Below are 23,474 nucleotides of genomic sequence, written 5' to 3' on the forward strand. Positions count from 1 at the left end.
GTACACACCATAGGAAGACGTGGCTAATAAAATGTTACTTGATGACATCCAGGAGAGTGGGTTTCTTGCACGTTTTCTTTCCCTTTAGTACCTGGCATTCCTCGACACATATTTTACACCGGGTTCCAGGAACTGGAAGTTGTTTTTCACTGCAGCACAGCAACCTGGGTGTGCCTGGGGAGGCGTCTCAAAAAGCTTATAAAAGCTCTCCACCTACGGCAGGAGTAGGAGCGCAGGAAGGAGCCCAGGAAGGGCATTGCAGCCAAACGTTCGGTTTCGGATTGTTCTTTGTTTGAGCCAAACCGAGCCTGGGTTCTGTGACTCGCAACAAAATGACTAGTCACGGGGCTGTTAAAATTTCTGCCATATCTTCATTTTTTTTTAAAATGCTGAGTAAGTTCTTCATTCATGGAAGTTTTTGAAACCTCTAGCCAGACTATGGCAAGGGGATTACCTCTTTCACATTCAGATGTCTTTAAACTGCTCACTTCTTGTCTGTAAAAAAGCCAACCCACAGGAAATTTCTCCAGGCCTCTTGTCTATTCTCATTCCTGTCTTGCATCTCTGGTTTCTGTTCCATTTCAGCCTAGCTAACCCTCTCAAACTAATAACTTGTTCTTAGCAGCCCACCTGACTTTTTGATATACCTCTCTGATAATTCCCTTTTCCTACACAAGGCAACTTGACAGAGGTTCCTGGATAACAAATCCTAGCACTATCCACCATCTGACTCAGAAGAGAGGTTGGAAAATTTATTTCATGATCTCAAAGGTGCCTTTCAATTCTAGGATTCTTGGATTCTGCTTACTTCTTCTGCCATTTACAGAAATTGGTGAATGATCAACAACTGAAGAATGAGTAAGTGAATGAATGAAAAAAATGAATGAACATTATTCAACAACTGATAATGAGCCACTTTCTTCTCTAAGAACTAGCTACCTGAATCAGTCTTACATCTTTCAGTCAGTCAAATAGACGACAGGGGATGAAAAGACATGAACAGTAACCTGTGAAAGCAAGTAGGAGAACCAAGTGAGGGACTGGGGTGGAAGCAGGAACGAGGGCCGTGTACGATGGTGAAGACCCACAAAATAATCCTCAGAGATGATTCACCAGTAAGGTCTCTTGTTTGTAAGTCAAGCCAATTTCTAAGCCAAAATGAAATTTAAGGTTATATAAAAATGTATTTGAATAAAAAATGAGAGAATTCAAAACTGCTAAGAAATTATGACAGGAACAAGTAACTGCATTCTTGCAAAGGCAAAAATAATACACAGAACACTATAGAGGAATCTCAAACGCATTACGCTAAGTGAAAGATACTTGACTCCGAAGGCTCATACTATCTATGAGACAGACTTGAATGTGGTATATATACACAATGGAATATTATTCAGCCATGAGAAAGGAGGACATCCTGCCACTAGGGACAACTAGGGACAATATGGATGGACATTGAGCACATTTTGCTAAGTGAGGTAAATTAGACAGAGAAAGACAAGTACTGTATGCTATCAATTATATGGGGAATCTGAAACTCATACTTGTAAAAAAGAGAGTAACATAGTTACCACAGGGTGGGGGTGGGAGACAAGACTGGTGTTGTTTAGGGTACAAACTTACCAAAGGGTAGTAAATAAGTCACAGAGATCAGTATGATGAGTGCAGACAACAATACTGTACTGTAATTATGTAATGTGATAAATATCAATACAATCATATTATACCTACGTAAACTGTATCAAAGTAACAGGATGAATACCTTAAATTTATACAATGTTATATGTCAAATGTACTCAATTTTTAAAAACTTCCACACAAAAAAAAACCAAAAAACAGACCTGAAAGGACAAAACTACAATGACAGAAAACATATCAGTGGTTCCAGGAACTGGAGGATGGGAGGGAGGATGGGCTGAAAAGCACATGGAAGCATTTGGAGCATGGTGGAACCATTCTGTATCTTAGCTGTGGTAGTGCTTACACAACCATACACGTTTGTCAAAATACACAGAACTTTGCACTAAAAAGGGTGAATTTTACTGCATGTAAATTACCTTTAATTAAAAAATGGAAAAAATTAAAGGGCTTAAAACAACTTTGTAAAGGTAAATAGTTAAAATATGGTTTGTGTCACTACAAAATCACAATGAAAGTAAATATTTTGAGAAAACAATCATAAGGATCATTTCTATAATATAGTAACCAATATCTTATTTTAAAATGAAATATCAAATGTATAGCCAAATAGCTTTTTAAAAATGATCAAATATATTTTCATTGTTCCATAGTTAAATTGTAAAAAATAAAATTATTAATTCACATTCTATTTTTAAATATCCTCACAAGAAATGTAATTCTAGTAATAAAAACAAACATTAAACGCTTTTACTATTTATGTATTCATAGATTTTTTACCACATATTCTCTATTATCGTACTTAAAATTTGATCTTATACAGTCAGAAAAGCAAGTTGCCTCTCAAACTAAAAAACCTTTAATAATGATGTTCCTTTAATATAATAATATGAGTAAGCACGTAATTAGTCATATTTTACAATCTGGCATTGTTTTAGCCCAGTGGGAATGAGGTATTTTCAGGATACAATTATAGGGATAGCAAAGAGAACAGAGCTGTAAATCAAATATCAATTAGCAATAACAAATTGCATTGCCTTTCTTTTGTTTGTGGAATAGTTTGAGCAATAGATATGTAGGGCTAGGGATAGTCTGACATTACAGAGAATTTACAACCAGCAAAGAATTAGAAGTGATGAAGGCAACATAAAAGCATACTTCTCTGGAAGCAAATAAATATTATAAATGAATCAAGAAAATACAAATTTATAATTATATTTGGGACAACACAAAGTCAGGCTGTCAAATGCAATTTATTTTTAGTTACAGGAATATACATCCTCTATAATATTTCACAACAGAAAATGTATTGAACGATGAGTATTTGCAAGCTTCCATCACTGCTAAAAGCTACCACAATTTATAACTCCCTGGTTTGTGTGCACAGCGGGCTGTCAGGAGGAGAGCGGCCAGGAGGAGCAGAAGACAGGCTGTCCTTTTCAGGGTGCAGCACGCTGAGTGGGCTACCTGCACTTGGCACCATTGGCGGTGGGAAGGCAGAATGAAGGAGTGATCTCCATGAGGCTTTAAAATGCTTTAGCGGTTCCCAGGCGAAGACGACAGATGTCTCAAGAGATCTGGGCCCAAACTCTCCCTGTGTTGCACTGTATGAAGCCCGTGTCACTCCCCTTAAGACCAACGCTAGCAAAGACACCAAAACTCCTAGAGCTGTGAGTCCCGTTGCCTTCCAATGTAATACGACGACTAGACTGCACCATGGACCAGCCCCACATGCTATGTGGGTTCTAAAACGTATGTCTGTGCGTGTCAAGTCCATTAAAAAGGGGAGCTCTAATTTGAAAAAGACAACGTTTAAAAAAAAAACAAAAACAAAAGACAACGTTTGTCAAACAGCTTATCCAACTCCACATTTTACTTCTGGATTGGTACCACCAGCAGCTACATGTATGAATGCTCATGGGACAGAGCCAAATTGTGGGGAAAATATTAGTATTTATGGATGTTAATGATATGTGCTTCAGGGAAGAGAATGCCAAGTGGTTATTTTTCTTAACCCTAACAAGACTGACTCCACCAGCACTCTACCTTACCTTCTCCTTGTTTCCGCATTCCGGTTAAATTAGGGGAGGCTCAATTCCTGACTGAGAAAGAGGGGAGAGGTATGAAAATATCTAGTGGGCTAAGAAAACTGAAAAAAAAAAAAAAAATCCAGTTAAAAGTTTCTAATTTTAACTGAGCCCTGTGAGCTTCATAAACAAAGTTATCTGTGATAATTTTTATCGGTTATATTTTTTTCTTTTAGGAAGTATCTTTTTCACCCATTCACTCTCATGTGTATGCTTATGAGGCAGTAAAGAGAGAACATTTTCACAACTTCCAATCCAATTTCATGGATTTCACATAAAATGTTCTAGCCGCAAGTAACCTAAAAAACTAATCCAGTCTCTTTTTAATTTTGGAGGAAATGATCCACCCAATGTCCCACAAATGTTACAGACAAGCCAGGTGCGAGAATGCAAGTCTGGCACTTAACATGGGACTCTGCATAGTAAACCAAGCTGGCTATTTTACTATCTGGGGTAATAATTATATTTCCCAGAATAATTTATTTTCAGTCACACTCTAATATGCATTATCAGAGAAGTCCTTTAATACAAATTTTGCTACTGAGAACAAGAAAAGGACTGGGACTTGGAATAGCCAGAGGGCAATACAGAGGGCCTTGGATATATAAGGAGAAGGGGAGCAGAAGGTGTGAGTGATATTTTAAGAGGAGGAAAGGGGGTAATCAGGTAATAAAACCCCACTTTGCCTTGCTTTAGAGTTTTCCAAGGACCACATATTCACTGGTGACATAATAAGATGCTAAAATTATTTTGAAAGATCTCATAATTCAGTCTGGAAGAGGGAAAGAGAAAAATGAGAAGAAACAGGCAAGGACAAGAGACCTCCTCCTTCATTATCAATAGAAAAGATTATAGACTTCTTTCCCTATTCTTAAGATATTTAGAATAAAATTGCTGAGCAAGTTAGTGCAAATTGTAAATATGGACATAGTATGTAAGAGGGACAGCTATGGGGCATTAAGTTTATAAGAAAATATCTGTATTTGTATTTCTATGGAGAGTTGTGCCACTTATCCATACCTTCAGTTGTATGTGTCCAGAAGTAATGTGAACAAGCTAACGAATGGGATTTTAAGGTTGGAGAGGTGGACTTTCCATCAAATCATAAATCCTCAATGTGCTCTGTTTAAGGACAGATATTGAAAGAATGAGAAAAAAAGAGGTGTAAATTTATGGTGTGTGTGCCAATGCCAAGAAGCAAAGCTATCTTAACCTAAAGGTTTTCAGAAGACACCTTGACTTGACCCGTTTCTCTCCATCTTTCCCCACAGACAATCCCAGAGATACTTGGCATGCCCACGTTGGATTCATAGTGTACCATTAGAAACATCTGTATATACTACTTACGTTATTCGGATTAAGATATGATGAGTTATGTGATTAAATAAGTCAGTTCAGCTGTGCAAAGCATTATTATATTGAGGCATCCAACCACTGAGCCTTTGTTGTCCAAAAGCATGAACATCCACTCATAACTTTCAAAAGTTAAATGTGATATTTTTTCTCAGATCAGCAATAGAAAAGGGACAGCAAATTGACTTGAAGTACACCCACCTGAGATGAGAACCAGGTCTTACAAGCAGTAAACAGTTTTCTTAAGTGTGATATAAGTGTAAGATGAAAAAGTAAAGTGAAAAGTTATTTAAGTTACACAAAAACACAAGTGAGGCAATGATGCAGACAGAAGTCACTTCTTGGGCCTCCAACAGGACGTTCATTCCTTCATTGAATATTTCGTTTTAGAGCTCAGACCAAGGATGAGGCACTGTTCTAAGGGCTGGGTTACAGCAGGGAACCAGACAAAATCCTTCACTCCATGGACTACACATTCTCATTGGGGGAACAGATGATAAATAAACGTTTTTCGATGCCAGCCGATGATAGCGTGAGGGACAAAAATCATGTATGATAAAGGTGACAGAGCATGCTCAGTGAGGATTTACTTCATAGAGGACCATCACAGGCTGCTTCTCTATCTAGTACAGGTACATTGGAGCAGACACCAGAGATTAGTGACACTACCTGAGAGCAGAGCATTCCGGACAGAGCAGAGCACGAAACCCTGAGCTGGGGAACCACCAGCTTGTTCTGCTTTGAGGAATATCCAGGAAGCCAGTGTGCTGAGTTGACTAAGAGGAAAATGTCAGGAAATAATGTCAGATAGGTACCTGAGGTCAAATAATATGGAGTCTGTCATTTGTCTTTTATTCTGAAAGACCTAAGAAGCTGTCGGAAAGTTTATACAAAAGAGTGACATAATCAGACATATTTTAAAAAGATCACTCTGCTGTGTGGAAAATAAACTGGTGCCTTAAGAAGGGGGTCAACTAAGTAGCTATTGCAACAACTCAGGTAGGAGATAACAGTCAATCTGATTAGACTGACTAGATGTATAAAATAAGATTTGGCGGGTAGGGGGCATTTAGTTCAACTAAAGGCAGAATGAGAAAGGGAAAGACTGAAAACAAAGAGGAAGGGGAAGTTAGTTTCAGGCATACAGATGTAGATCCACAAAATCCTGGAACGCAAATGTGGGTGAAGTAATGATGAGGAATAATTCCTAAGGATTCTGGGGATCTTTTTTTAATGAGATGATTTCATGACAGTCTACATATGTTACGATGTTAAGATACTTGGTTTATGTACTGTAAGTTTCTCCTCACTGTCAGTGAAAATTTTCATAAATGCTTTCTCTGAAATATGTCTACCATTAATTTTTTTTACCCCCTAAAATACATTTTTAGAAAGTTTTTTTCTTAGATTGAGAAAAAGTTGCAAAATGATGGCTGTGGTTGTTTATATGTACCAAAATGATACAAAACTAAAACGATACAAAAAGCTTTCACAGAAAATGCCATCATAAAAGTTGAGAAGAAAAGAAATAAATGAACACCAGAAAAACTTTATGTTCTTTTTCATAGCATCCTTTATTTGAGGAATTCAAAGTTAATTTTCCTTACCTGTTAAAAAAAGTTATGATATTCTCATGGTATAGTCTTTTAGACTTATGTTAGAAAATCTTTGAAAAGAAACACTAAAACTTGTATTTTAGATCAACGTTATCTTCAGTATATTTTCATTTTCAACAGTATATTTTAAGCCATTCAAGGTAGAAATTGAAGGAAATCCAGAAGCATTAATAAACTAAAAATGCTGAGAGTTTTTAAACCTCTGGGATTCATTTGCTTCACAGTACTGTGCTTTTTCAACATTTAAATTTTATTTTCTCTTGCTAATGAAAATAATTTGCCAGAGCAGAAGGAATGATATGTTTATCAGTATAATGGGAAGGTGTGTTCTAGGGACCCTTGTTGGATTATAGGAAGAGGGAACTGTACAACTAACTGACTGGGAAGTTTATTCAGTCAGTGCAGTATAGGTCCAAGAGCACATATTTCAGTTATGAATTAATTCAAAAGGTTGAACCTGAGTCCCCATAGATGATTCTTGGAGAAAAGGAATTTCAATTAAATTTTTAGATAACGTTATATAAACTGAGGGAGGGAATTTTAGAACTCAAATTGTTCATGGAAAGCAAGTTGAAAAAAAAAACAAATACAACTCAATTTAGAGAGAGTAAACAAAGTTCACAATTACACAAATTATTAGAATTCAAAGTGAATCATAAGCTGCAAATTATTAAAATATAATGTTGCTTTTAAAATGAAATGGGGTGGTGCCAGTATACCTCATTTTAGAGCACAGATATACCCTGGTAATTTGGCTGCTAGGCAAAAATCTGTGTAGATAAACACAAATTCCTAGTCACTCCAGTTATAACATTGATATTATGCTCCTAAAAATAATTAGGCCAACATTTAATAAGAGCAAATAGCATTTGAATAAATAGCAAATTAACTAAGCATCGTTTTAGAGAAAAAACTAGTTTTAATGAGTACTACCATTGGAAATAAATCACCACATACATGGGTTTACTTTTTCATTTTAATATTAATAGTGTTGGAACATAATAAATCTAAATCTTCTCTAAAGACCCCTCTCTAGCATTTCAAAATTCTAATATTAACCTCTTGGTTAGTCATAATATGTCTTTTACATTTCACCAGTTACTTTTGTTTTAAATTTCTTTGTTTTGTCTGGAAAATTTGAGGCAGGGGATGGATAAATACACTGTGCAGAGACAAAGAGTATATACAAAAACACATCAGCGGTAATGCAAGGCAGAGGTAAATAAGCAACTGGAAGTATCAATTTATGTTAATAGGTAAGAATACCTACAAGAAAAATATTCTACAGAAAAGAATATTCTACTGTATGAGTATTTATGTAATTCAATAGTAATGAATTGTCACATAATCAATGCTGGATTTAAAAAAAAGTGTATTTTTAGACAGCCCCCCTAATTATGCTTAGTTAAGGTGTTAAAAAAAAAAAAAAGCCCAAGAGCTACGTGGCCCATTTGGAGGTTCTAAAAAACAAATGAAGATGCTAAAAGTTTGAAACAACTGCATAAGAAAGCAATGATAATGACCTAAGCCTCATGAGAAAAAGGCCAATGAACTTAAACTATTTACTTGAAAAAGATTATGGAAATGATAGGACTGGAGTTCAGGTGTGTTAAGAGATAAACAGATGGATCTAAGAAAACATTTACGTCACCTAAAGAAGGAATAGAACTAAAGTAAACTACGGCTCTGAAATTGGAATCAGGCATTCAATTGTCTGTAGACCCTGGACACTGAAATGCTCCAAGAAAGTTTCAAACACCTGGATTACTTTTTCAGCAATCTTAAGAATATAAACAACAATCTTTCTCATTGGATTTGATCACCTTTGTTAGAACTCTATGAATTAAGGGCAATATAAATAAGGTGTCTTTCAAAAACTATGCAAATCTTAGGATCTCATTGGGCCTAGTTTAAGGAATAGGCTTTGTTTTATCAAAAGGCAGTATGAATATGGGCAATGGTTAGAATATTTGGGATCCATTCATTTATTACTAAGAGTCCTACCATCTATCACAAAGTTAAAGAAAAAAAAGTCTACATGTGCCAAGAATTAGTAGTCAGTAATTGCGATGGAATTGATACTATTTCTGAATTCAACTGTGATTTGAAATTTTCTCTAGCAACTATATCAAGAGAATTTCTTAGTGATAAGTCAATGACCTCTTTCTGATTTAATTCAGAAAGGCCGAAAATACATGACCACATCCATCATTCAGTTTTCTATCAGTATTATTGCTGATCAAACATGAAATTGTCAACACAAAAATAGAAGGGTGATAAGGCACAGCCAGCTATAAATCCTTTAAAATATTACAAACAATATCCATTTTATGTACTAAGTTCCCCATATCCCTTACATTTTCTCCTGAAATAAAAATTTCTGGCAAATTTGTCTGGCTACATTCATTATACTGTCACACGCCCTAAGAGTCTCAATCAAATCATGAAGTTATTTTCACATATTCAAATATTCTTTTCATAAAGTATAATTCTAGTAGCTCTGTACAGAGAGTAGTTTGGTGTTTTTTAATTGTTGTCTGTACAAAAGGAATATAGTTTCTCATTACAGGATATCTGTAAATTTAATGATTACCTTTTTTCTTATGTTTATGGTGTGCCACATACAACAATTTCCCTCTATTTTAGGTTTCTAGAATATCACAAGTTTTTGGTGTTTTTTTTTCAGTAAAACCACTGTATTATCATAAGTGGGGGGAAAAAACCACTTCGATGACAGTTTACTCCGATACAACCATTAATAAATTGTTTCATATCATAATGTGATTAAAGGTCTCTTTCCATTCCAGAGTATGAATTCTATAAAAATAATTTTCAATTCTAGAACTTCCATCACTCTGAATCCCAAAATATAAGTTGGGGAGTTTTGAAAAACAGTTATAAATAGTTCGTAATTATCTGTAAATATTTTCCTTTGATTACTTTAGTGTCCATTGTAATGTAATGGTAACATTTTAATAATCTGTCTAAAAAATAAAGTATTTATTGTATTCTTATATTTCAATTGAATGTTAAAAGTTATTCCCTAAAAATTCTTGTACTTAAAAGTGAACTGTAAGATGATCTTTTAAAATTGAGTGTCCTCTCTCACTTATCCACCAGAGATGTATCATCAGGTTTCTAGATTTCTCTTTAAAAGTTAGTAACTTAAGTCCAATTAAACATTTGTTTCACTTATTTTTAGATTACAATGAAATAGTGGGTTTCTTAAGGAAGTACTGAACTGAACAACTACTGAACATGAGTCCAGTTAAGTAAGAAAACTGGATGGATGGATGAATGGGAAGGAGGGAGGGAAAGACTTTTAAAAGTTCTAAACCTAAAATAAAATTTTATGACTCTAACGATCACAGTGTATATAACTTTATACCCACTTTATTAATGTATATACAAATCAAAATTGTAAACTAATCGTATAGCAGTATTAAACACAAACTGCATTTTAAAATTCCAGTACACTTATCCACAACTCATGGTGACAGAAAAGATAAACAGGCCCCTTGACAACATAAAACATTTCCCAAGGTATGCTACAACGCAAAACTGAAGACGAAAATATCTGAAAGCTCACCCTTCCTTCAGTTTTGACCTCTAACACAGACTTGCTGAACACGCCCTTCCTGTCTCCACCGCTGCCTAACCAAACTTTTTATGTTAGAAGAGCGTGCAAAGATGTGCCTTCCAGGCAAACTTTTGTTTTATTCTAAAAGTTAACCTCTTCAAATACTTCCAGCTGGAAAATGCCCACTTCCACTACTGACACCAGGGCGTCACTCTCTCCCCTGCGCTCACCTGCTACCACTTTATTATTCTTCTAAGCAGACTCAGGGCTCTTGGGCGAGGTACGTAGCTCTTCAGTCACTTCTGAATCCATGATGACTGTATATGTGCACACCTTACACAGGTCCACATCTTTCACAGCCTTCCTCCCTCCCGCCGGTTCTGAGCACTCACCCCTTCCCGTTTGTTCACCTCCGTCGTGACCGCCTGCCCACCTGGGAGCCAACAGGACTCGAGGAATTATCCTCAAAATAAGAAACTGACTGATTTCAACATGTGGCGAGAGAACATGGGGCGGGGGAGGAGGACAGGAGCAGTACAGATAGCAGCTGTCCATTAAGTGGTTTAAATCTGTTGGTTAGAAAGCTGAATAAACAAATACACAGATGGGTCTAGTTCCTTGGGGATCCCGGAGTCTGGAGAGGCTCCCGGCCAGTTAGGCCTCTCCTGACTCGTCCCGGTGCAACATGCGCCCTGGTCCCGCTCTCAGACGCCCGGGACTCGCAAGTGCCTTTCTCTCCCGTCCCCCTTAATGAGTGTCACCCCACGCCCAGGTGTCCTGGGAGACTTACCTAGGAGCTCCCAGAGTCTGAAAATAGAAGGATAACTTTTCCTCCCCGCTTCAGCCAAGCCCGAACACCCACACAGACGCTAGCGCCCAGGTCGGGCTGTCGGAGCACGTTCCGGCCTGCTGGGCGGGGAGAGATGCGCGGGCGACTAGCCGGCAGCGCGCGCGGCCACCTGGTGGGTCCGGCTCGCGCCGCCGCGAGAGCGAAGGGACGTAGGGACGCGAGCTGCGCGGGGCCAAAGTCCACCCCGCGCGCGGGCCGTGGTCTTCTCGCCGCGGCCTCCGCGGACTTGCAGGTATAAACCAACGGAGACGCCCTCCCTTTTTCCGAAAGGTGTCTGCACCCTTCCCACGCGTCCTCCCTGAAGCACCCAGAGGCGCGAGTTCACCCTAAACCCACCCGAAGTGAGGAGACCTTTCCAAAACGGAACAAAAGTAACACCAGATCCCTGGTGAAGCGGCTCGTGCTAACCGTGGACTGGGAAAGAGTGTGATGGGTGGGGGGCGGGGGAGACAGTGGAGATGTCGGATTATCCCGAAGCGTCACCAAGGGCCAGGAGTTTCTTCACTCGAGAAACAGGAGTGTCCCCTCTCCGCCTCGCATTCCCAGAGAAGTACTTCTCAAATGTAGCTAAAGTGTCCAACTCAGAGAAGAGAAGCGTGCATTTGCCCAAGTGAGTAAATAAAGATCAGCAGTTGGATCAATAAAATGTGTGCTTCCAACTACCAGATGTTTTTACTGATGTTTCTCCTGGGGGTGGGGGAGGAAGAGACAACAAACAATAAAAATAAAAGAGTAAACAAGCACATCTGGTGTTTCGACACACAATTTCCTCCAGCCGCGGTCCCTCCGGACCAGACATTTTGCATATTCAAAACTAAAAATCATCCGTGAGCCAACAGCTATCTCCTGTCTCTTGACTCCCCCTTCCCCCATCACAAAGCAAAATAAGAAAGGAACAACAAGTGGTAATGTTGGGTTCGGAACGCGACCCAGACGCCGAGCCGAATTTGACACATGTCACCGCGCCCCGCCGCGCAGCGCGCTGAGGCAGGAGCGAAAGTTTGCCGCCGCCGCCGCCGGAGGAGACGGAGCAAAGTCGCAGCCCGGCCGCCGTGGAGGTGGCTGGGACAGGGTAGGGTGCGGAGGTACGGCGCGCCAGTGAGAACGAGGAAACTTACCGGGACCGGGGACGCCTGGGTAGCGTCCAGGGAGGTGGCACCCTCAGCGCCGAGGCAAAAGCTACCAAACAACACACCCACGCGCGAGACAGGGTAGCGGCTGCCGCGAGTGGAGAGCGTGCCCGGGGGAGGGGGGCGGAGGGAGCCGCAGCTGGCTGACGCGGCCGCGGCATAAATAACCAGGACGGGCGCTAGCCGGCAGGCTGCGGGGGGCGCGGGGCTCCAGCCGGGGCGTAACCGCCGCAGCCGAGCTGCACGCGCCGGCGTGTCTCGCGCTTTCTCGGAGGCTCGCGCTGTCTCGCGCTCCCGCTCCCCCAACCCGGATCTGTGTGTGTCTGTCTGTGTGTGTGTGTCTCTGTGTGTCAGTATGCGCTGGCGGGTGCGCGCACCCGGCCGCGCGCGCGCGTGTTGTTGGCAATGCAAACTGTACACACACTGCGCGCAGGGCCGCCTCTCCTCGGAGGGGCGGGGTGGGGGAAGGGACGCCTTACAGGATCCTAAAGTACTGCTGGGCCAATTGTTTGGTTTTGTTTTACTTTGCGTTGTCACTGTTGATTGTTGTTGTTGATCCAAAAAGTGGTTTGGAACCAGCCGGTCAGGATGCCTGTCGCCCCCGTTCACCTATCTGCCCCGATCCCTCAACTTTTTCAAGGGAGGGGCACACGCGGAGAAGAATCTCGTCGGGATTCGCAGCGAAGGAGCCTCCTGGCTGACGTCAGGTCCACCTGCTGTGTAAACAACTCGCCGGAGAACTTGTTTGTTCTGCGCCAGAACTTCCCCCACCCCCACCCTCCTCTCCCCACCTCCTGCTCCGCCTCCTCCTGCTCGGCCCAGACGGCGAGTCGAGGAAGGGGGTGGGGAGGGAGGAGAGAACAAAACCGTATGCTGTATTGGCAGAGCCGAGTTGTGTCTGCTGCTTCTTGGCAGTTCCCAAAGTGCGTCCTCTCAGCAGACGGGGCTGCTGGCAAATCAAACTGGGGATTCCACGGGAAGTGCAGAAAACCTCGAAGGGATCCAAAGCCCTCGGTGGCAGGGGGCTAAAGTACATGGTAGTCAGAAAGGGAGACCCAGGCGTACGTTAAAACGCTGACTGGCCTTCCTTTTCCCGGGGTGCGCCTCTGCGGCCTGGGTGGAAAGTGCCGAGTGTCTTTCTCACTCTTCGTTGTGATCGTGCCTCCCGTCTCACTCGGGCCCAAGAGTTCTTGGGCTTCCTCGTGGTCTCGCAGCTCAGGCCACAGGCTTGGAGCCGGGCTGCGGGCTGGCGGGGCGGAGCTTGGAAGGAAGGGGCCGCCGAGCTGCGACTTTTAGGGTCCCGGGCTTTCGAGACGGGTCCTATCAGTGACTGGGGAGCTAAAGTAATCGGAATGAAAGGAGAGAAGAAACTGCCAGAGCCCGCTCTGCATTCACTTCAAAGCCGAGGCGCCAGAGCGGGGGATGCGCGGGCCCAGCCTCCAGCACTCCTATCAGTGGGATGTGACTCGGCCAGCCGCCCCACGCGGCACCGAGGGGATGACAAGGGGAAGGCCGAGGGTGGACCAGACGGGCACGGATGGGACGCGTGACCAGAGTGGGGGTTCCTCGACAGCGCTTTCCCCGCACCAGCTCCAGGCGGGCAATTCCTCCCCCTATCTCCCGCCAGCCGTTCCCCTGCCCGCGGGCCGCGCGACCCTCCACCCGGTGTGTCCCCTGCGCGCTGCTGCCGGAGTCCCCGCTCGCAAATCCGTCGCGAAGCGTGGAGTTCCGAAAGGCGCTGAAACTTTCCTTCAGATAGGGGCAGCCCAGAGAGGCCAATGTGAGCGGAGCCTGGCCACCGGCTTCCTCCCCGCGGGCGCTAACGTCTCTGATAGCAGAAGGCGCGGGGGTGGGGAAGGGTGACGGGACTGGGGACACTGGCGAGCTGTACTAACTTGTGCCTTTGAGTCTTGTCCTCAAAGAGCAACGCGCTCTTTCTCTAAAGGGCAGACGCGAGCGCGCGCGCGCGCGCGCGCGCGCACACACACACACACACACACACACACACCTGGCACCAACTCTTCCCTTCAGAACCCTCAGTTCTCCCGGGGAGGAAGCAGCCCTGGCACCCACATCTGTAAACACACCGTCAGGTTTTCTAGTGAAACCAATTAAGTCCGTAGCCCCCCGCTGGTCCTGGGAAGACGGCCCCTGGCAGGCGGACGAAGAACCAGGGAGAGTTGGGCTTGGAATGGCGGTGCTCTCTGTGAGCTTTTAAACTCAAGGCAGTCCTAAATGCTCTGCTTATGGATTAATCTCACCCTTCAGAAAATTAACTTTTTCGAAATGCAGGTTGAAGAAGGGACAAATAATCCCAATTTTTTTTAAAGATGGGAGCGGGAAGAGGAGGAGGGAGCAGTCTTCAAAATTAAAAAATGCCAGACCCAAATGGCCCTTCTGAAAGGATAATTTTATGTTAAGTAATTTGTGTTTATGCTGCGCTGGCAAACCTGAAAAAAAAGCGGATTCTCTGGATCAAACTAAAACTCTTTTGGAAAAGAGAAGAGCCAGCCGCGTGGAAATCCGCAGAGAACCGAGGATGTACCTTTCTTTCCACAGGGTTTGTGAATAAAGGTAACAGAACAATTCAAAAGTGTACAGATACTCACTTTTCCCCTTCTTCCTTCCCCGCTTACACGGACCCAGTGTGTTTCCCTTTCTTTCTAAGGGTCCTGAAAAAGTGAGCGGGGAAGGTTTATTATAAAGAAGCCTGGGCCACCTGTAAGAGAAGTTCAAGTTCCCAACGAGGAGAATAGAGGGTGACGTTCTCAAGACTTGGAGAGGAGCGGGTTTACTTAGCCTTTCACTTCTATGTACACAAAGATACGTTTTGGTTGAATTCGCAGCCTCTGACGTTTCTTTCCTGTGAATACAAATAGCCGAGAGGTGCAGGAGGACCTCAGTCGCAGGAGCTCGTCTTCTGAATCGGCCGCGGACCCTTGCCAGGCGCCTAAGCGGGACTGAGCCCGCAGTCCCTCGTGCCCCCCACTCCCCTTCACCTACTGCCCTTCCCGGGGCCACCCAGCTTCCCGCGGGGAAGACGCCCAGGGAGTTGAGAAAGCGGGTCATGCCAGGAGCTGCTGCCCTCGGCGGACCCGTCGCCCGCAGCCAATCGGCTGGGCCAGGGTTCGAGAGGTGAAAGTTCAGGCCCGGGGCTGGCCGCTCGCTGCCCCTCTCTCTTCGCGTCCCTCCCAGTCCCTGCTCCTGGCCGCGCTGCAGACACAGCCCGGCTACTAGGAGCTGCCACGGTGGCACGTAGTTTGTTGATGGGTGGTCATAAAATATATTTATTTGCAATTCCTTGAGCTCGCCCACTACCCCGCCCCAGCGTGGCCCGGAACAGTGCAGGCTTTGTTCGCGTCGCTGCTGCCTGAGCAGGCGGGGGTTAGCGTTCGGCGCTAACAGACTCCCCAAAAAGTTCAAACATAGTAATAGGAAAACCGGGTTTCCGCAGCCAGGGAAAACGCTACAGGGCCAGCAGCGAACGAATAGTTGTGTTTTGCACAAGTCAGTGGTCAACCCACTAGATCACGGCAGCCTTGCAACGAAACCCCGCGTGTCAGAGTAAGGGGAAAAGCCAAATTCTGTCCCTGTGGTCGCCGAGCAGGGTCGCAGCCACAGCGCAAGCCTCCTTGGCAGCACGTGGGTCTGCAAAACTCATTTAAAGAGATTCCAGGGGAAAAGTTAAACGGAGCTACTGTGTAATTGAGGGGTTTCACCAAGTGGACCTCGAAGTTCTCTCACGAAAATTTATTTGATTTCAAGCTTATTTTACGATGAAACCGCAAATGAACAAATTTCGAGCCACTGCTCTATTAAGATTCAAGCGAAAGATAAATTCGTTTCCGACGGTCTCCGCCAGCGTATCGTGCGCGAAATAAGCCACCCAAATGAGGGTAACTAAAGCCAGGACGAAGGAAAACAGCGTGCGCCAACGACACGTAGTAGAAATGTCGGTTTAATGCTTCTCCGAGTGAACCGCTTGGATTTTGTTGTTGTAAAAATATAATTATTCACATATTTAGGTCTGTTTTCATCAAAACTTTCAGTTAAACAACAATTACAATTTTCTTCAGAGACATTTCATTGGTGTAAGTGTGACTAATACTTAAAATTTAACTAGGGGGAGAGGTCGCTGGGAGAATGGGAAAGAGGCAGATTTTTTTTTTAATGATTATTTTTTTCCTGTTAGAGATACCATCTTTGAAGTTGTATTACTCACTTCAAAGAGCCTGAACAAAAGTCTTCTATAAATGCAAGGTAAAATGTTTTTCTTTTCACACAGAAGAATGGGCATATATGAGGTTCCTGTTTTTCAGGTCCACTATAGTTTTCTGAAGATGAGAAAATAAACAGACTCCTTTTAGACATTCTCCTATTCCCACTCCCCCACCAGATACATTTTAGGAAAAAGAGAAAATTCTAGTTTCACCGAAGTCAAAAGAGGGTGATCTAAGTTACAACGTCAAATTGAATGTAGAGTTTGCAAAATTGGTGGAGTTACACCACCATCTGTCGTTAAGCTTTGGGACTACAAAATTTGGAACCTATAATAAATCTTAATGAGTTTCTTCACTTTTTTTTTTTTTAATCACAGACTATACTTTCCCTTAGTATTCTTATAACATTTTATAAAGTTTTATAATATATACCCTATGTTATAAAATTTACCTGAGGCAAAACATTATAGATAGATAGATAGATAGATAGATAGATAGATACTCATAAATCCATTTTCTGAGTTCTCTAGTCATCTCATCCTCAGAAAAAACAAGTACCTCACACCTGCCAGCCTCCAGCCTCCAGATAAAGCCTTTTGAAATCTGCAGGAAACTACAGATTTCCATCACCCCTCCCCCCAAGGCCTCCCCTGTTTCTAATAGTTTGCTGATAGGAAAGATCAGGCCTCAACTACAGGGCCACCCGTGTCCTGGAGTGAATAATAGACTCTTAATTCTCTCTCCAGTGTAACCCTGTTCTTGGCTAGTATATCTAATCTTGAAGCATGTAAACGCAGCTATTAATATCTCTGCTAAGAGGTTGGCTGTGTCTTTAAAAACAGATTAAAAGGCAGTTAATATCAGGTTCCATTTCAGATTGATCTTGCTTCAGAGACAAAGATCAATTGTTCTGGGAGACAATCTTGCCAAGAAAGGCTTTCTGCAAATGAATATGGACAACTACTGGATAAAGAATTCCAAACTGACTCTGAAGCCTCCATCGCGCGATGATTCCATCTCTTTCACAGGACACTCCAGTTGCACAGTGTTTACAGCAGGTCTAGTTTTTTAAGGATTCAAAATATCTCACTGACTATATAACGTTGCACCCCTTTCTGAGTTAAGGACTTGACTACAAAATTTCTCTTCTCCAGAAAATAATTAAAATAAAATGTAACAGCTTGTTTATGTTGGTAAGGCATTCACTAGAAGTGAGTTGAATCATCCTGTATTGCCTGTATTTGACCAGCTTTGATCCACACAAAAAACAATTTCATATGCTTCAAATTAATGGAACCCAGATTTTTCTGAGATGCAGTCTATCCCTATGAGAGTAAGCACAGTTAATGGTCTAATCTCTGATATTTCCTTCCTGCCACATTGATTCCAATATGTTGAGTTGCCTGATGCAAGAGCCCCCCTTTTGCTGATGTTTCCACCATTAGGTTAGTCTTAGGGTTTGTATGTCTCTAAGTTACTATGAAATGTTGGAGCTGAAGAAAACTTCAAGATAGTCTAGTCCAATCCCTTCATTTGAAAAATCATACAGCAAAGGTCCAGAGATGAAAGTGAGAAGTGAGGTTACACAGCTAGTTAGTAAAACTCTGATTATCATTGTTGAACTATTTCATGTTTCTAAACATACAGTAACCTTCCTCCCTCTTACTCCACAGAGGCATTTTTGCCACACGCCCTCCCCATGTATTTGCATTTTCTTCAAATCCATCAAAACTGATAAGGCTCAGTGATGGCAATACCTTTGGATGCCAGTACGTTATTGAAGATGGTTAATGTCTTCATTAACCATCTGTCTACTGGTTATCTAACCATCATGTCTACTGTAATACACAGGAGAAAAAAATGTCTGATGATTTGTTTCTCTTGAAAGTCAATTAGTCTACAGTATTTCTTCAATGGTGTAAAGAGGTTCATCACTGTTGAATCAAGTGTTCATCATAGAAACACTGATGGCCAGAGAAAACACAAACCACAGTTTATGATGTTCTTCAGGGATAATGATCTTCAGGGACCCCTGGGGGGGGTGAAACCCATAATCTCAGTAGCAGCTTGCCTTCACTACACTCTTAAGAAATACAGGCTAACACAAAACTCTGAGACAAAAGTATAACATTGATTTTTTTAAAAGCTTTGAGCAAAACAGAACTGTATCAAGAACCTGCATCAGTGTAGATTTTTATTTTGGTTTAATGACCATATAGCTCCGGCAACCACAGTAGTTTATCCAACGAATATTTTGAAGTGGTTGATTATAACAAATTGTATAAAGGTTCAGTTGTTTGTTCTCTTCTCCTACCCCTTCTGCTCTTCCTCTGGTGCATTCTCCTTCTGTGTCTCTTTCTCCCTCTGCCGTGTCTTCATCACCATCCTCACAATGACAAGTTCCAAAATATTTCTCTTCTAGGCTCCAAATCTGTTTATTCAATTGCTTATTGATAGCACCATTTAAAATGTGAGAAGATACCAACTTGCCCTCTTTTCTCCTTGGCCAGTTACTCCTATGCCACCTGTTGTGGTTAATAATGCTTTAACCCAACCAGTTCCTAAAGCCAGAAAGATACAAGTAATTAAGTGCTGCCTCCTCCACCTTCTCACATTAGGCTTTGTTCATTGTTACCTATTTAATCTTCCATTGTCCTGTTCTGTCTGCACAGTTGTTGCCTTACTTCAAGCCTTCATCATTTCTTACTTGGTCATTCTGGACAACTTTCTCATCACCTTCCCTATCATCAATTTCTCTTTGTTGTTCCAGTTCATCTTCCTCACTGTTTTCTAAAACACATGTCGCTAAGAATTAGGCCAAACTTCCCTTTAGCCCATGGAGTTGAATCTTAAGTACTGTAGTCTAATACAGTAAATATGTCTAGCAAATTGGAGGTATTTAATCATCTTTTTTAGAATGAAGGAATGAATGAATGAGTGAATGAATGAATGTCATGCCCCGGAGAAATATATTTTACATATTAAATATATTCAGTCAGAATGTTGTCAGATATATTTTTAGCTGTGTATCATTTACAGCAAATCTTTAAGTCTGCTTTGCTACCCAATCATCTGGCTAAAATAGTTGTAACTGAAAATTTTCATTAATTTTTTCATATGAAAGAACTCAGCAGAATAGATATAAAAGTATATTCAGTCTGGCATTCGAATTCCCAACTGCATTATTTAATGGCTCAACAAATATTTATATATTAAGTACATGTATAAGTTTAGGTCTTCCCAGAATTTACATTCTAGTGAAAGATATAAGATATATAAGTGCATTATTTCAGTAAAACATGAATTTCAATACACCATTAGATAGAGGTATATCCAGGATACAGTGTGACCAGGGAAAGTATTTCTTAAGGCAAAAGTAAGCAAGTAGTGCAGCTTTATATTTTTGTTTGTGATGATAACTTAAATAATAAATATAAGAATACATCTTTTAATTAAAAATTTATAATTCACCAAATAGCAGCCTCAGAAAACTTATAATCTTTGGACAAAAGCGCAGATTTGTGGTACCAACAAGTTACACAGCAATAGATAAATAATATAAACATGATGAAAAAGGTTATATTTCAGTAATAGAATTTCAGGTGATTTGTTTTTCCTTTCTGCTTCTCATATTTTTAAATCCGTTGCAATGAAGATTTGTTACTTTATAATTGGAAAAAAGTAAATAATTTATTAAATAACTATTTTAAATTTATGTTTGAAAAGAAAGTGCCCTAACATGACTCTTAGAATTGCCTTAAATTTAGTACCTCTGGTCAATAGCCTCTAATAAAACTGGATTTATCTCACGCATAACTTAATATAAAGTTACATTTCAACTTTACTTTTTTTTAATTTACTGAGTAGAGTGGTATTATACATTTTGTTAATACAAATAAACAGCATTTCACATATGAAAAGTACATTTCATAAACGAGCAGGGTATCTGAACACCATTTACAACATTGTTTTTGAGAAAATTCCAACTTTTAGACAATTCATTTACAGCGTATCTATTTTAACTTGGCATCTTTCTATATATGTCAATGAGGGGGAAAAAATCATATAGGTAAAAGACCTTTTTACACTTTTATTATATTGAACAGGATAACTGTTGCAGTATGTTCAGTCTTATTCCAGGTAAATGAATAAAAACAAACTGCAAACTGATAAAGAAAGACTAGTTTCTCACTTCATATTTAATCGTAAGAAACAACCATTGTCTCTTGAGGTTTTTGTAATTAGGTTATAGCACAGTTAACAGTAGTTGAGTAAAGAAGGTCAAAGCAAGTTCTAAATTAGTTTAGCAAAATTTAACAAGTCAATAAGTTTGTTTTCATTGAATTGCAATAAACATGCTAAGACAAATGGATTGCTTAATCTGTTAACAATTGTGCCGCCTGTCTTCAGATTGTAAAAACCCAAAATAACAATATTATGCTCAGATGATTTCTTAAAAAGTCAGTCATGAAAAACCATAGAAATCCATTTCTGGATCCTGATAATATTTACATAAGCAATTTTCATAATATCTAGATTGCCTTGTGAAATCACACAAGCTAACAAAATAAAATAGGTCCTTAAAATAATTTTCATGGCATAAGAATATATAATGCTTATATATTAATTATTTAGTTATTTTGATATTTTTAAGTAACCATGAACACCAAGTACATTGTTGAGTTTATTTCAGGAAACAATTATACAGAACATTATCCTTGTGTTCATGACCATAAATAAATATAGTTCCTCCCTTAAGACTATATCATATGTATTAAACAGATAAATTTCTGCTAAAGCAAGATTTAATTTCCCTATCCAAAGATTCTCACATTTTCTGACTTATTTTTTGAAGTTAAAAAATCTATTCATTACTTCTATGATCCTTTGTCCATCGTGTTGTTGATTCATCTTCTATAACAATCCTCTTTCCACCTCCTCACTAAATTCTGTGAATCAGGATCAAAGACAAAGATGTCTGAACTGGTGAAAGGAATGTATGATATTTTAACCAATTGAAGAAAACTCATTGATAGTTTTTCAAATAACTAGGTCATTAAGGATCATAAATCATAAAGTATCTTTGCTAGAAAAAAATTGAGTATCTCCTAAGCAAAATTCCATGTTCATTAGTCCATTATCCTGTATGCAATCAAGTTCAGGTAATTTACTTTTAGATAAGAGATATAAAATCTATATTGGGACATAATAATATTGGGGGGAAAAACACTCTAAAATGAACCATTGAAGGGAATTTGACCTCTAAAATATGGTAGTAAGATGAGCTCTACCTCACAGATTTTAGCAGGAAAATGTGGTGAGCAAATGTAAGACTTTCAAAGGAAAGGAAGTTCATACAGCTGTTTGACTGTGAGAATTAGATAACCTGTGCTCATAAAATATAGACCCTTTTACTTCCTGAATTCAACTCGGTTCAATTTCAGCAAATATTTATTGAGTCCACATTATTTGTCTGTCAATATTTAACATCTTAGAACCATAATCTTTGGTTACACGGGGACTTAGAGGTCACCCAATCCAAGATTCTTCCCAAAGAAGGAATTTGGGAATGGTATTGTGTTACAAAGTGGTTTCATTAAATTTCTTGGAGTGCTTTCATTAAATGTACTTAGGAAACAGAGTCCAGAGGTGGCTGGCCATCCAAGCTCTTCCCCCAAATTCTTGCATTTCAGAGTAAATGTCCTCAGTGCTTTTCTTGACTGTGTGTTGAACAGTTTACATCTGGAAATTCACAAGCTAAACTGGTCATACTTATTGTCCCTCCTGCTTCCGGCAGGCAAACCGAGTCTCCCTTCTGTTAGCTTCCTAAGGGTTTTCTTCTTCCCTCAGGTTCTTACTGGGGCGAACTCTTGATCCCTCTAGAATAGAGTCTGGGGTCAAATTTCCCTTAAGTGGCCTTGCTTTTGCATTGCCTCCTCATTATTGGCTTTGGATATGGTATAGGATAGAGCCTATAGCTGCCTTGCTTAGCGATCATCATTAAATTTACACTGATTGTCTGAGGGCAGTCCTTAGTTCTGCCATAGTCAAGTTCATCAAGGATTTGATGCCTCAGAATGATTCTTCTAATGTCAAGAGCAGACTCATCTGGGAGAGAAGACATGTGCTGAGCACACCTGTAGGAACAGACTTACTGGTCCTATTCTGTCCTACAGCAGAACCCCGGGAGGTGCTTCCTTGAGAGGACCCTGGGCGCCACGGGTGCAGCCCTTTGCAGTGGGCACTTGAGTTCCATTACCTCACTCATTCTAAAGCAAGGTCTTTCCCCAGTGCACTCACTGGCAAGAGCAGCTCATCTTGAGGTGAATGCATAGGACAATCTGGTACATTTGTTTCTCCACGTACACCTTAGTCATTGAGCATAAGATGAGGACTAAGAGGCTTGTAAGACCTGGTAGGCACAGTTAGAAGTGTTTTAGTAATTGAATCCTATTTTTACCATTTCTAGTCATTAAACAGAATAGGTTTCCCTATCTTTTGCCAACTATAGACTTAGATTTCTAAAGTAAAAACTGAGAAAAGCATACAAAAAAGAGAGATGATTGAACACATTAATTTTGAACACTTTTTTGAATAATAATAATAATAGAAACAAGAAAATTCACCATGAAAAATGGTTTACCTCAATTAGAGAGAATTGAGATTACCACATAATCAATATAAAAAATGTATTGAAAAAATATTAATCTATTGATTTTATGTTGCATCTTAAAACCCACAATAGGAAAGTGTGTTACTAATACATTTTCATTTTTCTTCTGTGTATTCTGACATTTTCTACAGTAAAAATAAATCTATTTTCAGTTTTTGATTACTGATTCTGGTTTTGTTAGATTTCTGGGTGCTTAATTTATTGATGTTCAAATAGTAACATAGCTAATTTTGGTAATACTTGTTTAAAGTAACCTGGTTATTTATCAGGTTAGTCCTTTTAGACTGGGTTCAAATTTTTTTCATTTATTTACCGGTAGACATTTGA

At 40.5% G+C, this 23,474-nt stretch overlaps 1 protein-coding gene across 12 annotated transcripts in view; it reads right to left on the reverse strand.

The window, feature by feature from the left end:
• Positions 1-12,832, reverse strand: part of FOXP2 (forkhead box P2) — a 610,938-nt gene extending 598,106 nt beyond the window's left edge. For 4 of the 12 annotated variants that reach the window (XM_074315704.1, XM_074315702.1, XM_074315703.1 and 1 more), the window contains exon 1: positions 12,243-12,829. The gene's annotated coding sequence lies outside the window, so the exon portion shown is untranslated. Of the gene's footprint in view, positions 1-11,064; positions 11,795-12,242 lie in introns of those variants that run through there. The other 8 variants (XM_074315699.1, XM_074315696.1, XM_074315700.1 and 5 more) reach the window with 5 other exon arrangements.
• Between the last annotated feature and the right edge of the window lie 10,642 nt (positions 12,833-23,474).

Source organism: Rhinolophus sinicus, linkage group LG11 (genome assembly GCF_036562045.2).
Source record: "Rhinolophus sinicus isolate RSC01 linkage group LG11, ASM3656204v1, whole genome shotgun sequence".
NCBI lineage: Eukaryota > Metazoa > Chordata > Mammalia > Chiroptera > Rhinolophidae > Rhinolophus > Rhinolophus sinicus.